This window comes from Nicotiana sylvestris, chromosome 3, assembly GCF_000393655.2.
Source record: "Nicotiana sylvestris chromosome 3, ASM39365v2, whole genome shotgun sequence".
Taxonomy (NCBI): Eukaryota; Viridiplantae; Streptophyta; class Magnoliopsida; order Solanales; family Solanaceae; genus Nicotiana; species Nicotiana sylvestris.
In genome coordinates, this window is record NC_091059.1 from 169235339 (window position 1) to 169251719 (window position 16381).

Sequence of the window (16381 nt, forward strand, 5' to 3'; positions counted from 1 at the left end):
CCTCAATATCTTCTTTATGTTTTTGTTGGCTGCCTCAACCGCTCCATTCGCCTTGGGCCGATACGGTGTGGAATTACGGTGTGTAATCTTAAACTGTTCACATACTTCTCTCATCAAGTTGATGTTAAGATTATCACCATTGTCCGTGATTATTATTTTTGGGATCCCAAATCTACAGATGATATGAGAATCGACAAAATCTACCACTGCCTTCTTGGTTACTGACTTGAAAGTTTTGGCTTCAACCCACTTAGTGAAATAATCGATGGTTACCAGAATGAACCTGTGACCGTTCGAAGCTGCCGGCTCGATAGGCCCAATGACATCCATGCCCCATGCTACAAATGGCCATGGTGCGGACATTGTGTGCAATTCCGTTGGTGGAGAATGAATCAGATCTCCGTGTATCTGACACTGATGGCATTTTCGTACGAAACTGATACAATCATGCTCCATAGTGAGCCAATAATATCCCGCTCGCAGAATCTTCTTTGCCAACACATATCCGCTCATATGGGGCCCACAGACTCCAGCATGTACCTCTGTCATCACTATCGTGGCTTGACCTGCATCAATACATCTCAGCAATCCCAGATCTGGGGTTCTTTTGTACAACATTCCTCCACTGAGGAAAAATCCATTTGCCAGTCGTCGAATGGCTCTCTTTTGATCTCCGGTTGCCTGCTCCGGGTATATCCCCATCCTGAGGTATTCCTTGATATCATAAAACCATGGCTCGCCATCCATTTCTTCTTCTATTATGTTGCAGTAGGCATGCTGATCACGAACCTGAATATACAATGGGTCAACATGGATTTTGTCTGGATGGTGCAACATCGATGCTAAAGTGGCCAAAGCATCGGCAACCTCATTGTGAACTCTCGGGATGTGTCTGAACTCCACTGATCGAAATCGCTTGCTCAGATCGTGCAAACATTGTCGATATGGTATAAGCTTCAAATCCCGTGTTTCCCATTCACCCTGGATCTGATGTACTAGGAGGTCCGAGTCTCCCAAGACCAAGACGTCCTGAACATCCATGTCTGCAGCCAATCGTAGGCCCAAAATGCATGCCTCATATTCAGCCATGTTGTTGGTACAATAGAAACGTAGCTGAGCTGTAACAGGATAGTGATGTCCTGTTTCTGAAATAAGTACTGCTCCTACTCCAACTCCTTTTGCATTAGCAGCCCCGTCAAAGAAAAGCTTCCACCCTGGTTCCTCATTCAGTTCTAACTCCTCTATATGTATCACTTCTTCATCTGGAAAATACGTCCTCAAAGGCTCGTATTCTTCATCAATAGGATTCTCAGCCAAGTGATCGGCCAATGCTTGGGCTTTCATGGCCGTCCTCGTCACATAGACAATGTCGAACTCTGTGAGTAATATCTGCCATTTTGCCAATCTTCCTGTGGGCATAGGCTTCTGGAAAATATACTTTAATGGATCCAGGCGTGAAATAAGGTAAGTAGTATGTGACGACAGATAATGCTTAAACTTTTGTGCTACCCAAGTTAGAGCACAACATGTTTTCTCAAGTTGAGTGTACTTATTCTCATAGACTGTAAACTTCTTGCTGAGATAATAGATGGCTTGCTCTTTTCTTCCTGTGATGTCGTGTTGACCCAACACGCAACCAAACGAATGATCCAGGACCGTTAGATAAAGGATTAATGGCCTCCCCGACTCAGGTGGAACCAATACAGGTGGATTGGATAAATAACCTTTGATCTGGTCAAATGCCTCCTGACATTCTGCCGTCCATTCTATCGCGGCATCTTTCCTCAGCAATCGAAAGATGGGTTCACAAGTTGTTGTGAGCTGAGCGATGAATCTGCTGATATAGTTCAACCTTCCCAACAGACTCATTACTTCTGTTTTGTTCCTCGGTGGCGGCAATTCCTGGATGGATTTGATCTTTGACGGATCCAACTCAATGCCTCGCCGACTGACGATAAATCCTAACAGCTTTCCAGATGGAACACCAAATGCACATTTGGCTGGGTTGAGCTTAATGTCGTACCTTCGAAGTCTTTGGAAAAACTTCCTAAGGTCTGCTACGTGGTCTTCCTGACGCTTGGATTTGATGATCACATCATCTACGTACACTTCGATCTCTTTGTGTATCATATCATGGAACACAGTAGTCATTGCTCTCATGTACGTTGCCCCAGCGTTCTTCAAACCGAATGGCATTACCCGATAACAATAAGTCCCCCATGGCGTAATGAAAGCTGTTTTCTCTGCATCTTCTTCATCCATCAAAATCTGATGATACCCAGCGTAGCAATCCACAAAGGAGCCGATTTCTCGCCCGGCGCAATTGTCGATCAAGATATGGATATTGGGCAATGGAAAGTTATCCTTTGGGCTTGCCCCGTTCAGATTGCGGTAGTCGACGCATACCCTGATCTTCCCATCTTTCTTTGGTACTGGCACCACATTAGCCAACAAATCAGGATATCGAGTGACCCGGATAACCTTTGCTTGCAGCTGCTTGGTTACTTCTTCTTTAATCTTCACACTCATATCTGTCTTGAACTTCCTCAGTTTCTGCTTGACGGGAAGGCATGCCGGGTCAGTGGGCAATTTGTGAACCACTAGCTTGGTGCTTAAACCCGGCATGTCATCATACGACCATGCAAAAACATCTTTAAACTCAATGAGTGCTTTGATTAATTCTTCCCTGATGCCAGGCTCAATATGGATGCTAATTTTGGTTTCTCGGACATTATCCGCATCCCCTAGATTTATAGCTTCGGTGTCATTCAGATTAGGCTTGGGTTTCTCTTCAAATTGGCATAGTTCTCGGTTTATTTCTTCGAAGGCTTTATCCTCGTCATATTCAGACTCATCATCACAATCGATCTCTTGTATCATTAAATCATAGTCAGATTGATTTATTAGACTAGGTCGAAGATCCGTCGTGCATGCCATGTCATTAGAACCAGTAAAAAGAGAACTGTTCAGAAAGAGAAAAGAATAAAACAAAATTAAAATGAGACAAGAAAAGAATTTTATTAAAATGCGGGATAACAGGGTTCACACTTTTACAAGATAAAATAAGATTTGGATTACACCCTGAATAATCCGAAAAATAAGAAAGCAAAAATCAAAGCCTACTACCAGGACTCTCCCCGAGTAGGAAGAGGAGTAACCGTCCAATTGTTGGTTTTGGCCTCAGGCCCCATAAACTGTATGTCTGTTCCGCTGGAACCCTCTCCGACTTCTACCATATTGACATCAGTGAACAATCTTTCGAAGCTCTGATTCAGATCCCCGTCAATCCCAATCAATGGCCCGAGAACTTTCGGGACCGGTGACCCCTTGGCGCTTGCTCTAACAAAAGATCTTGAGAGACGTGGCACAGGTTTGGGAAGAAACCAAACTTTCTTCTTCATTTTCCGCGCTCGCTTTACATCTACCGCAGTCGGTTTGAACCCCAACCCAAAGGTCTCCAAATTCTTGGGCAAGGAAACAGGTTGAACAATTCCCTGAAGCTCAGCTCCCAAGCCTTTTCCTGGCACAAACCCATTACCCAGCATTTCTGAAACCATCATGACCGTTGCGGAAGCTACCCTAGGGTGCTGAATGATTTCACCCTCAGGGATCTTGTTTGCCGATACCGCATCAAAAATCTGGTAGACCCAGGGACCTTTGTCATCATTGGTCTCTATGAAGGGTACAATGGCGCCTCCTACGGTGCACGCAGTGTCCTCGCCGTGCAACACGACCTCTTGTCTATCCCACTCGAACTTGACCATCTGATGCAAGGTGGATGGCACTGCTTTGGCTGCATGGATCCACGGTCGTCCCAACAGAAGGTTATAAGATACCGTAGCATCTAATACCTGGAATTCCATGGTAAACTGGACTGGACCGATGGTCAACTCAAGTACAATATCCCCCACGGTGGCTGTTCCATTTCCGTCAAATCCTCGGACGCAAATGCTATTCTTGTGGATTCTTCCGTGGTCGATCTTCAATTGGTTCAGGGTGGATAATGGACAAATATTGGCACTTGAGCCGTTATCCACCAATGCCCGAGTAACTGCCGAATCTTCACATTTGACAGTTAGGTAGAGAGCTTTATTATGCTCCGTGCCCTCCACTGGCAGATCATCATCTGAAAATGTTACCCTGTTCACCTCGAAAATTTTGTTGGCAATCGTTTCCAGGTGATTTACAGAAATCTCATTGGGCACATGAGCTTCATTCAGTATCTTCATCAGGGCCCGACGATGTTCATCCGAATGGATTAATAATGATAGCAGTGAGATCTGGGCCGGTGTTTTCTTCAACTGTTCGACCACGGAGTAATCCTGCACTTTCATCTTCTTTAAGAAATCCTCAGCTTCTTCTTCTGACACAGGTTTCTTTGTTGCAGCTGGATTGGGTCTTCTCAACTCCGCCGGAGCAAAACACCGTCCTGATCGAGTCAGTCCCTGCGCCTCACAACTATTCTCCTCCACTTGTTGTCCCTTGTACATCACCACTGCCTTCTCATACTTCCAAGGCACAGCCTTGCTATCAATCACTGGTGTTTGGACTACTGGTTTTATGATGACCGGTTCCCTGCAGACCCCCTTCACAACAACCACGGGTGCAGATGATGCTCCCGTTATTACCAACTTGGCTGGTTCTGGTTTCCTTGTAGCGGCAGATGGATTCTTCCCCAATATCACCACTGGCTTGACATCTTCCCCCTTCAACTGTACCCCTGCTTCCTCATCGATCGATTTTTCTTTCGGAGTGGCACGAATCATCATCACAGTTTGTGAGGGTTTCTTCGGCTCCCCTCCTTCGTGCACAAGCTCGATCATGTGGGCTTCGGGGTGCTTTGGCAATGGGTTCTGGTTAATGTTGGGTGCCTCCGGGGCCTGTACCTCGATCTTGTTGGTATCAATAAGATCTTGTATCGCATGTTTCAGCCTCCAACATTTCTCGGTATCATGTCCGTGAGCTCCCGAACAATATTCACATCTTACCGAGTGATCCATATTTTTGGGTAAGGGATTTGGCAATCTAGGATCCACAGGATTTAATAAACCCAACTGCCTCAATTTGTGGAACAAGGCAATATAAGTTTCCCCCAACTCAGTAAAAGTTCTTTGCCTCTGCAATCATTCATTTCTGAAGGCCGGATTTCCCCTGAAACCCATCCCTGGAGGGTTCATGTAGGCTCTTGGCGGTGGATAGGTCTTTGTGGTGGTGGGTAGGTGTTATGTGGAGGTAGGTATGTATTGTGGGGAGCCGGCGCGCGCCATTGTGGGCGAACCGGAGGTTGGGTGTATGTCTGGGCTTGATGGACGGTGAAATGTTGTTCTTGTGGTGGGTAGTAGGGTTGTGAAGGGTAATTTGGAATGTGTGGGTAGTTTAGACGATGGGGTCTGGGTTGGTAATGAGGGAAAGGACCTCTAGATCTGGACCAATTGTCGGCCTCTATTGTCGTGACCTCCTCTCTCCTTTTCTTTCCGAGCGCACCTCTCGTGCCGCTCTAAATGGCCTGAGTTGTTGCCTTAATTGTCGAGTAACTCAGGATCTTATTGGACTTAAGTCCCTCTTATATCATACCTCCCATTTTCACCACTTCATTGAATGATTTGCCAACTGACGTCACCAAGTGACCAAAGTAAGTTGGCTCGAGAGTTTGTAGAAAGTAATCCACCATTTCTCCCTCTCTCATTGGGGATCAACTCTGGCTGCCTGTTCTCTCCATCGGAACCCAAATTCCCGGAAGCTCTCTCCGGGTTTCTTCTCAAGCTTTAGCAATGTGAGACGGTCTGGGACTATCTCAAGGTTGTATTGGAAATGTCCTGGGAAAGCCTGTGCCAAGTCATCCCAGGTGTACCACCTGCTCGGATCTTGTCTTGTATACCACTCTAATGCCGACCCGCTCAAACTCTGGCCAAAGTAAGCTATCAATAGCTCATCTTTGCCCCCTGCTCCCCTCATTTTGCTACAAAAACCCCGTAGATGTGCCATAGGATCGCCATGCCCTTCGTATAAATCGAACTTGGGCATCTTGAACCCTGCTGGTAATTGAACGTCAGGGAAAGGGCATAGATCCTTGTAAGCCACGCTGACCTGGTTACCTAACCCGTGTATGTTCCTGAAGGATTGCTCCAGGCTTTTAAATTTCCGCATCACCTCGTCCTGCTCTGGGCTCTTAGCCGGCTTTTCAATCTCCGCCGGGACCTCAAAGTGGGGATTATAGGTATGTGGCTCGGGTGCTTTGAATGTGAGTTCAGGGGGGTAATATTGTGTGTCGTGAGCCTGAAACAGTGGCTCACTGGATGATCTGTGCAATGGGGCTGGGGGAGGTGCCACAAAGACGGGAACATTTGGTGGAGGAGGGTTTTGATTGGGTGGTGGAGCTTGGGGATCATAAGCCTCTCTTCCCTGATAATAGTGAGGACTTGGGAAACTTGTTGAAGGACCGGGAGAGGGATATTCTGATGTGTGTCCTGGTTGGAGAGTAGGAGTAACAGGTAGTTACTGCCCTTTTTGGGCTCTAGCCAAAGCTATCTGCATTTCATTCATTTCCAGCCTCATCTTTTCCATTTTTTCCATGGCTTCCTTCAGCATCTAATTTGCTGTTTTTTCCGACTCAACACTGTTGTCTGATCCAGTCATGCTTTCTGGTATAGGACCTTTCGATCTTGTTTGATAATGGTACGGTGCCAGTACGCTCTAAAAACTAACTGATATTGATTGGAAAAATAACAAACTTGTTAGTGTTAGAGTCTTAACAGATATTGTAATTGCACGTTGGGAGATGCAATGCTCTTAGGCAGTTAATCATTTCTAACATGCTTTTGCTCTGACCGCATGCATCATCCCGGCTTATTTTGTTCTGACAGATATACATATATATATATTTATATTTTTTTTTCATAATTACGGTCGAATCCTATAGAGATTGCCTACGTATCGTGACCCCGCACGAATCAGACCAAGCGTAGTTCGTGCCATAAAATAAAGACTCAATTATAACTTTTATTATTCAAATATGCTATTACAAGCCATAAAAAACAAACAAAAATACAGACTCCATACTTTTCTTTTTAAGAATGTTTGAAGAGAACATAAGGGTAGACAACAGACTCTGAAAAACAAACAAGTGCAAGATTGAACTAGGGATACATTAAAGCTTTGGATTTTGGTGCCCGCGAGGCATCGTTCGGCCTTTCCGCGGGCTTTGGTGCCAGGCTTCTTTGCAAGCTTTTTAGTTCCTCCATGATCCGGTGGACATAACCCATAACTGAGGCAAAAAGGATATCACGGGGCATCTCTTCACATGTTAGGCACTTCGTGGTGATATAGCACCCTATCTCATTGATCCTACCCCTGATTCTATCCCTCTCTATGCAGAGTTGTTCTATCAGTTGATTCTTTAGTCCCAATATTCGAGTATTGTCGATGAGTTGATCTTGGAACCTCTCCATTTGTTCTTCCATCCGGGCTATCGACTCATAGCAGCGTTCTCTATCTATTCTAGCATCCCGGGTTTGTTCAAGGATCCGATCATTGAGAATGGAGTTTATCTCTCTCAATGTCGCAACACTCATTTCGTAGTCCCTTTTCACTTGACATAGGTGCTCTCTCCGCGCTACTGTAACTTTTGCCCACCTGATCTGCATTCTTGCTATACAAGCCTCAGATCTCTCCAAGTCTTCTCGGCTTTTGCTGACCTGACTCCTCAACTCTGCTATCAACCTCGTATCAGCCCGGCTTCTCAGTTGGTTGTTGGCATCCATTTTCATCCTCCGGATCTGAGCTTTAAGGTTCTCGCTTTCTCTGGTTAATCTGTTCTTTTTTCCCTTGTCGGCAGCAACATGCACTTTGTTCTTAAATTTTAGATCTTTAATCTGTTGTTTCAGCTTGCCTATTTCGACAAGATATTCCCGCTCTTTGGCCAACTGGTCCCAATGTTCTTGTGAAGCCTTGGCAAACTCTTAAAGGTGAGGTCTTTTAGCCGGCCTTCCAGATGACATTTCCCCTTTGTACCAAGCCTGATATCCAGGTGAAACTTCCCCTCTTGCTTGATTCAATACACAAGTATTTGCCTCTAAGTATTGACATTGGCTCCAAATCTGGCGAACCCTCGCTTCAGGAAACTGACCATCGGAACTGATCTCAATTACCTGAGTGCTTAAATCCTCATCTTTGGGCACTATCTGACACCTCCCAAGTTGCCTCAAAACCCGATACGACGCATAAGGTTAAATGCTCTTAAGTCCCATCAAGAGAAAATGGGGTCTAGCTGCTGGCATGTATATGACTTCGTCGATCGGTAACCATCCCAGTGTCCACTGTATTTGACTGGCGTTGAGGGTCCGGAAATATGAAGTCCATGCCGAGACTCCTTCAGGTAGGCGGGCCTCATTAATTCTGGTGTAGAACTCCTCTATGCATGTCTTTTCAGAAGACCCATGGCTTAGGAACTGGGCTCGGTGACATAGGTGTTCGGTCATCCACATTTGCAACAACAAGTTACAACCTTCAAAAAAGTTTCCTCCGGCTTTGCAGGCCGTGAGAGCTCGGAACATATCATATACAATCATCGGTGCCAACGTGCTATCTTTTTGAGTGAGCAAAGTACTGATGACCCCAGCTATCTTTATGTCAATATTCCTGTCTTTCCTCGGGAAAATTAAAAGCCCTAAGAAGGTTATCATGAAAGCAACCCGTCTATGTTCGTCCCACTTTCGACGGTTACTTTTGCTGCACAACTTGTTTTCTGGCTTGTCGAATCCTCCTATGTGGCCATATCTTTGGTATATGAAGCTCAGAGTGCAAAAACCTTTTGCCAAATCAAGGTTATGGATTGTTCTGACTATCTTTAACGAGTCCAGAAATCGGTGCACTGCTACAGCTCTTGGAGCAACCAGGTATTTATGCCTCAACGGAACCTCAGTACTGCCGATGTACCCTGCTATTTCTTCTAAAGTTGGGGTGAGTTCAAAGTCCGAGAAATAGAAGACATTGTGCGCAGGGTCCCAGTAAGGGACTAGGGCTCTTATAATATCTCCTCGAGGCCTGATGTCCAACAAACTCGTGAGACCTTTCAAATGTTTCTTGATTTCGTCATGGCCTTCTTTGCCTAAATCACTCCACCATAGCCGCAACTGGAGGGGAATTTTATTCATGATTGAAAAAGGTTCATTCTGAATCGTGCTCATTATGCACATTTATTAATATGATTAAACAAAAGAAAATTTATTTGACTCAAAATGATTTGATTATTTTCTTAAAAAAAACAGATCTTCCGAACACGACCTTTCAGCACTTCAGGGACGAAGATTTTAAGGTTGTGCGAGTAAAAAAAAAATGACAGAAGTGGCCATTTACACAAAGTCAGCCTTCCGGCGTTCCTTTTGGGAGCATTCAGCTTTTGATAAAAAACGGCATCACTCGACTCTGTGACAGAAAATTAAAATTTTGACATATATTTTTTCGATTTTTTACAAAATGGGAGGTTGGACCCGAAGAGGGTTGCCTACGTATCTCACGTCCTGTGAAAATCAAACCGGCGCAGACATAAACTAAACTTGTAAACAAGACTCTTTTCTTTTCTTTTTTTTTTCAAATAAATTAAACTAAAAAAACAAAACATTTTTATTTTTATTTTTTCAAAATTTTGGCATGGTTTTGATACTTTTTGGACTTTTGGTTTTATTTTTCTAAAAGATAGTTATCTCCCTACACTGCTATTTTTCTCTTCTTCTTTTTTTTCACAATTTATCTTAAAAATTGATGATTTCAGAAGCCGGTCAGCATGCAGATCTGAAGCAAATAAATATGCAAATCAAACAGGATGCAGCAGGATGGTCTTTTTCTATTTCAGGTTGCTAGTCCTAGACGGACCCAACCCCTATGTTGAGTCCCCTAAGTCAAATGCAACGTGATGCAAATAAGCGTTCCTACTAGGGATCCGGCATGAAGTCACGTTATTCTATGTTCAAAACCTGGGTCGGTGTTCTAGATAGTGTACCCGAGCGGACAACTCGAGCTGAGGAAGGAGCTCCTTTCCGGGAACCAAAAGGCCAGCAGACTTAGAAACTTTCCGAGCCTCTTCTATTCAGGATATGACACTAACAGAATAGGGAGTCTTAACCAGTAAGCACATCCCCGGAGGTAAGAAAAGAAGGTTTCGGTACAGTTTATATGTACAGTTCAAATAATATCAAAGTAGTAAAAAGCATCATTTTGCACATCTAGGCCAAAACATGTAATAAGATCAGATAATAAATAAAGCCAAATATAACAATTCATCTAAGCTCGAATTTCTAACCCTGAACCAGTGGTTCTGGGTTTAAAATCCCCAGCAGAGTCGCCAGAGCTGTCAAACCTCCTTTTTCCGGCACCCGCGAAGGTGAAGGAGTTTTTTCCAATTAAAGGACAATCGAAACGGGATAGTCGCCACTTGGGAGATTTAGGGTGTCCCAAGTCACCAATTTAATCCCGAATCGAGGAAAATAATAACTCCATATTACAGTCTGCGAATCAGAAATCCGGATAAGGAATTCTGTTAATCCGGGAGAAGGTGTTAGGCATTCCCGAATTCCGTGGTTCTAGCACGGTCGCTCAACTGTTATATTTGGCTTATTTAAAGCAATTAAGAACTTATATGCAAATTTAGCATTAAACCGCTTTTATCATTACTCTTATTATTATTTTATACAAGAATTGCAACGTCGTGAAAAAGCATCTCGAACCACGTCACAACCAGTGTACACGTGATTTGTTGATGCATTTTGACTTCGTCAAGATCGGGATTTGGGTTACATAAATGCACACCCGTATTTAAGAAAATAACTTTATTAAATATGCGCCAAAATACTACGCGTTATTAAACTATTAGGTAGGACTGTGAAATTTACTAAATGGCCCATTCCGGAATCTAAATATTTTTTTTTAAAAAAAATAAATAAGATTGGAGGACCCTGCAAATTTTGTATTGTTTATATTTAATTTTTTTAGCGAAATCCTCCCTTATTTTATGATTATTTTTTAATGACTACATTTTATTATTACTAAGTTTTTCTATAAATATAAAATCAATCTCTACATACTTAAAATAACATATTAGATACTAGTTTAAAACAAATATTAATGGAAAGTAATATTACTAAAATTATAATTATAAATACAACATGGAATTGTCAAATATTTTTTTTTAAAAAAAAACTAATTATCCCATAGTCGGATTAAAAATCATATTGTTAAATGAATTGAGCTGTTGAAATTAATTATTTACAAATACTGAAAATTAGAAATAATCTTGATTACTAAACCGTATTTCTAAAAATTAAATAATTTAACCTTAATTATCCTTGTTTTAATTCAAATTATGTCCTAATACTTGATTCGCAAAATTAATTCCTGTTTTAACTGAATTTAGCTACATGATTTCGATTAACTTAACGTTGGCGATACTAAAACCCTTATGAATAAGGAACTTAATCAATTTTGCCAAACTGATTTAATAAAGCCATTTTTACATTATTTTCTTCTATTTTTATTATTTGACAGTTTATTCAGTAATGAACATGCTTAAATATATACTACCTAATAATCAGGTTAAAGCAAAGCATTATTTAATACATCGCTACAATATGCCTAATTATGCAAACGACGACGATTTACAGAATAATAATACATGAAATAACCTAAATACAATTAAAAAAAAATTAAAACTAAATTAGAAATTTAGCATTCCATTCTTCATTTCAGCTTACAAAATGCCAAAATTACAGTTGTGTACCTGATATTGCCAATATAAGAAGAAGGAAGTCAGCCACGTAGTACGTAACACAGCAACAACAATAATAACCAGCAATCTAGTCAACAGAAATCCTAGTGACAGATTTGAAAATCAAAATAAAATCCAGAAACACTGTCAACAAACAACGGACAGAAACCAAGGGAATTTTCAGATTTGAAAGGCTAATTAATGTTTAACCCTTAATTTCTAAACCCGTATATCAGAATATTTATCAGGTGTGTACTACTCTCTCTTCTAATTTCCGGTTCTTTTTATTTGTATTTTTTTTCTTTTTCTTTCTTGAAAGTTTTAATATTTTTCGGATTTTTTCTTTCTCTCTTAAATATTCAGCTTTTTTTCTCTCTCTTTCTCTATCTGTTCTTTTTTTAAAAAAAAAATCTGATCAAGCCTCCTATATATATCACATCCCAAACCCTTTAATTAATTAATAAAACAACCATTTTCTCCTACCAAACCCATTATCTTCCCACTCATCCCCATTTTAATCCCACTAAATTAAACAAATATATCAACCACACATCATTACATCTTGTCCCCCATGCTTATCATAAACAATTATCATATTCCCCTCCACTACATTATGTCTTGTCCCCCATTATATTAAACAATTATATCACCTACACCCCATTACCTTTTGTCCCCCATGCTTAACATAAAGAATTATTCAAAATGTTCAATTCCCAAACTACCCCTCCAAACTTATTGCAATTACCATTTTACCCCTGAACGTACTGCAAATTACCAAACTACCCCATCATCTATAACCAATTCACCTAATCAATCTTAACCAAAATATAGCCAATATGATCAATTTCTAACAATGTTCAACAACAAATTCAAACTAAATGATGAACAACAAAGAAACAACTAAAATTATCTTGATTGAACAACATCTTTAACAACAAACAAACCTACTTTCAGATTCAACAACAACAACAACAAACAAATATATTCAGATTTCTAAATTCAATAATCATTTGAACTTAAAATCTAACAACTTTACAACCAACAATTCCTATATTAAAACTAAACAAAATCATGAAGCAAACTGAAGAAATAATCAAAAAATGATAATCAACAAACAAGAAGATCAAACTATACTAATTTCGGATTCAAGATCAATCAAACAAAGTATGAGCATAAATGAAAAGATTCAACAACAATAACAAACAAGCTTTATTCAACTTTGAATTAAACTTAAACAAAAACAAATAAACATATTCAAATCACTAATCTTCAAATAATCAATTAATCTTTTTAAATTAAATCCAACAAAATTATAACAAAGATACATGATCCAAAAATTAAAAACCAAAACATAACTTCACATTAAATCACTGAATTAAAAACGAACTTCAAAAAAAAATGAATGAATACGAATTAAATCTATATTAACAACAAACAACGGATTCAAATGATTTAAGCTAACACTTTTCTATATTAAAACTAAATCCTCTTAAAATTAATAAAACAAACTGAAAAATAATTTAATAATTAATTGAACTTCAACTTAAATCTAATAACAATATAATTAAACTAACAATTTTTAAAGCAAACTTATACTAATTCCAAATCTGAAAATATCAAACAAATTACGGACGAAAATAAACTTAGAACAACTAACCGTAAATGACCACCGACGAACTCGAACGAACTTTAAACGAAACCAACGAAACTTTGACATAAACGAACTTGAAGATGACGAAGCGACAAGCTGCGATGGCAGCCATGGCGGAAAAAAAACGAAGATGAAGGAGCAGCAACACAAAACAGTAGCAGCAATATGAAGGAAAAGATGCAAATGGCAGCAGCACGAAGCTGCCATGAGCAGCACTGCAGCAGTACGAAGGCAGCAACGGCAGGCAGCAGTACGAAGGCAGCAACGGCAGGCAGCAGCGCAGCAGACGGGCAGCAGCAACGGCACGGAGGAGCTGGGAGGCGAGGTGAGGCAGCCATGGCAGTCCGCGCGACGAAGAAGACGCAGCTGGTCGTTGACGAGGAAGATGAAGCAGAAAACGCAGCAGCAGCGGCTGGACGCGAGGAGGAGGAAGGAGGAGTCGTTCATGTTGGTGAAGCCGCGGGTGTGTGTGTGTTACGTCGCCGTGGTTGTGTGTGTGTGTTGTCGACGTGGTTGTGTGTGTGGCGTGGGGATGAAGGGAATGAGAGAGGAGCAGCCATGGGAGGGGCTTTGAGCTCTTTTGGAGAAGAAGGAGAAGAGAGAAAGAGAGGGGGGGGGGCGGATGAGTTTAGTCTAGGGTTTTCTTTTTTTCTTTTTTTTTGTTTTTGTTTTGTAAAAATGAAAAATAAAAATGAAGAGGGGGAGTTAGGTTGTTGGTACTGGACTGGGTCGACCCGGTTTGGAATGGACCGGGTCATAGGGAAGGTTGGGCCATTTTTTGGGCCTGTGGCTTGAAATTGAAGAAGTGGTCCAATCCGATTTTTCTTTGTATTTTTGCCCTCTTTTCTTCCTTTATTTTTCTAAAACTAAATTATAAAAATACTTAAATTATTATTAAGAATTAAATTAACTTATAAAAGCGCAAATTAACTCCCAATAACAATTAACACACAATTAGGTAATAATTAAGCATAAAATTGTACAATTGGACATTAAATGCTAAAAATGCAAAAGATGCCTATTTTTTGTAATTTTCAATTTTTGTAAAACAAACTTATTTACTAACAATTGTATAATTAAATCCTACATGCAAAATGTGACATATTTTTGTATTTTTTATTAATTTAACAAATAAACATGCACAGACAAATACAAATAATTATCCAAAAATGTCACAAAATTCTCAAAATTGCACACCAAGGAAAATCATTTTATTTTGAATTTTTTGGGAGTAATTCTCATATAGGACAAAAATCACGTGCTTACAGTTGTGAATAAAGGGAAGATTATGGTGTGGAATGAAAAGTGAAGAAAGGATGAAAAATATTTTTGAAGGAAGTGTGCTTTAACTGTTGCAAATTGTAGCTTAGGGAGGTTTTGAGTCACTCTTATCCAAATTGTGCTCTGCCTTAACCAAAAACCTATATTACAATCCTTTAAGTCCTATTTGATTTTGAACCAAGTGTGTCTACATTAGTGGAGAAATACATGAAGGGCAAGCATGTATCACTATTTATGTGCATTTGAACATATTTCTGTGAGATAGAGAGTTAATTCTTTTCATTTGATATCCCATGTGTGTTTAAATTGCAATTTATAAGTCGAGATTCCCTCTTAAGTGTTAGGGCACCTGAAAATTTTGAGTTGTGAGCTTAATCCAATCTCCAATTGGGAGGAGTGAACAAAAGAAAATGGTTTGTGATAATAAGGCAAATTTTGAAGCGTTAGTGTCATGATTTGGTTGCTACTTTGATTAACGTGGTGTTTGAGCTCTTGAATTGAGATGAAATTTGTGAGAAGTTGGTGATTCATATGCTTTAGATTAATTGTTGGTACCAACCAAAATCACTAGATGGTGTTTAGTTTGAAACTTTTTGACTTGAAATGATGTTTGGTATGCCATTGAGCTTAATTGTTGATTTTATTAAAGGATATTCTTAGTTGTTGAATTGCTTGAGGACAAGCAATAGTTTAAGTTTGGGGGTTTGATAAGTTGGTATTTTACCAACTTATCTCTTCTTGATACTTAGGCTTTTGTATGATTTTGTTGAGAAACTAAGACATTTATTGAGGTTTATTGGCATATTTAAGGTATCAAGTGATTTAAAGAAGAAACGAAGAAACCAAGCCAAAACATGTTAAAATGAGAAAATTTAACTGCTGCCAGTAAATACTCTGCAGAGAAGCCATGCGATCGCGTAAGTTTAATAGACTGAAGTTATGCGAACGCAGTTGGAGATATGCGAACACGAGGAAGAAAGCCTGGTCAGCGGCTAGTCAACTATGCTACGCGAATGCGGGTCTATGTAGGCGATCACGTAGCTTTGGTGAAGCTATTCTCTACGAACGCGGGTATATGTATGCGATCGCACAACTTATTTTTTGGGAAAATTATGGACATAAATGAAATTTTACGTTTTTGACCCCCAAGCCATTTAATACACGACCTAGCTTATTGAAAGCAAATATTTGACTTATTTTTCAGTCTTTGGAATAGAGAATACAAGTTTGGAAGCTAGGGTTTTTGCACACACACTTGAGTCTTGAAGATTTGAAGCTTGTGGTTGATAATTTCTTACCCATTTATGTTCATTTCTTCATTTCCTTGCTTTGTATTGTATATCTAAGTGTATAGTATTTTTTCCAACACTTGAATCTTGTTTATGAGGATATTCATATTTAAAGTGGATTAAATATCTTGTTATGCTTATGTATTGAACGATTTTTAGTTATATTGAAGTGAGTTATTGTTTCTTTAATTATTCTTGTTCTTTAATGTTTCCAAAAGGATTAGTTAACCCTAGGACTCGCCTATTTACTTCGAATTAATTTTGGGAAAGATTATTTGGGGTTGGAAAAAAATAATTAATAAGAACTTGAGGCTTTAACCCCCACTTTATAGATTTTACCTAGGAATAGGAATGAACTACTTGTAGCCATAATCGGGTGTACTTAATCTCTTAATTGTTTTA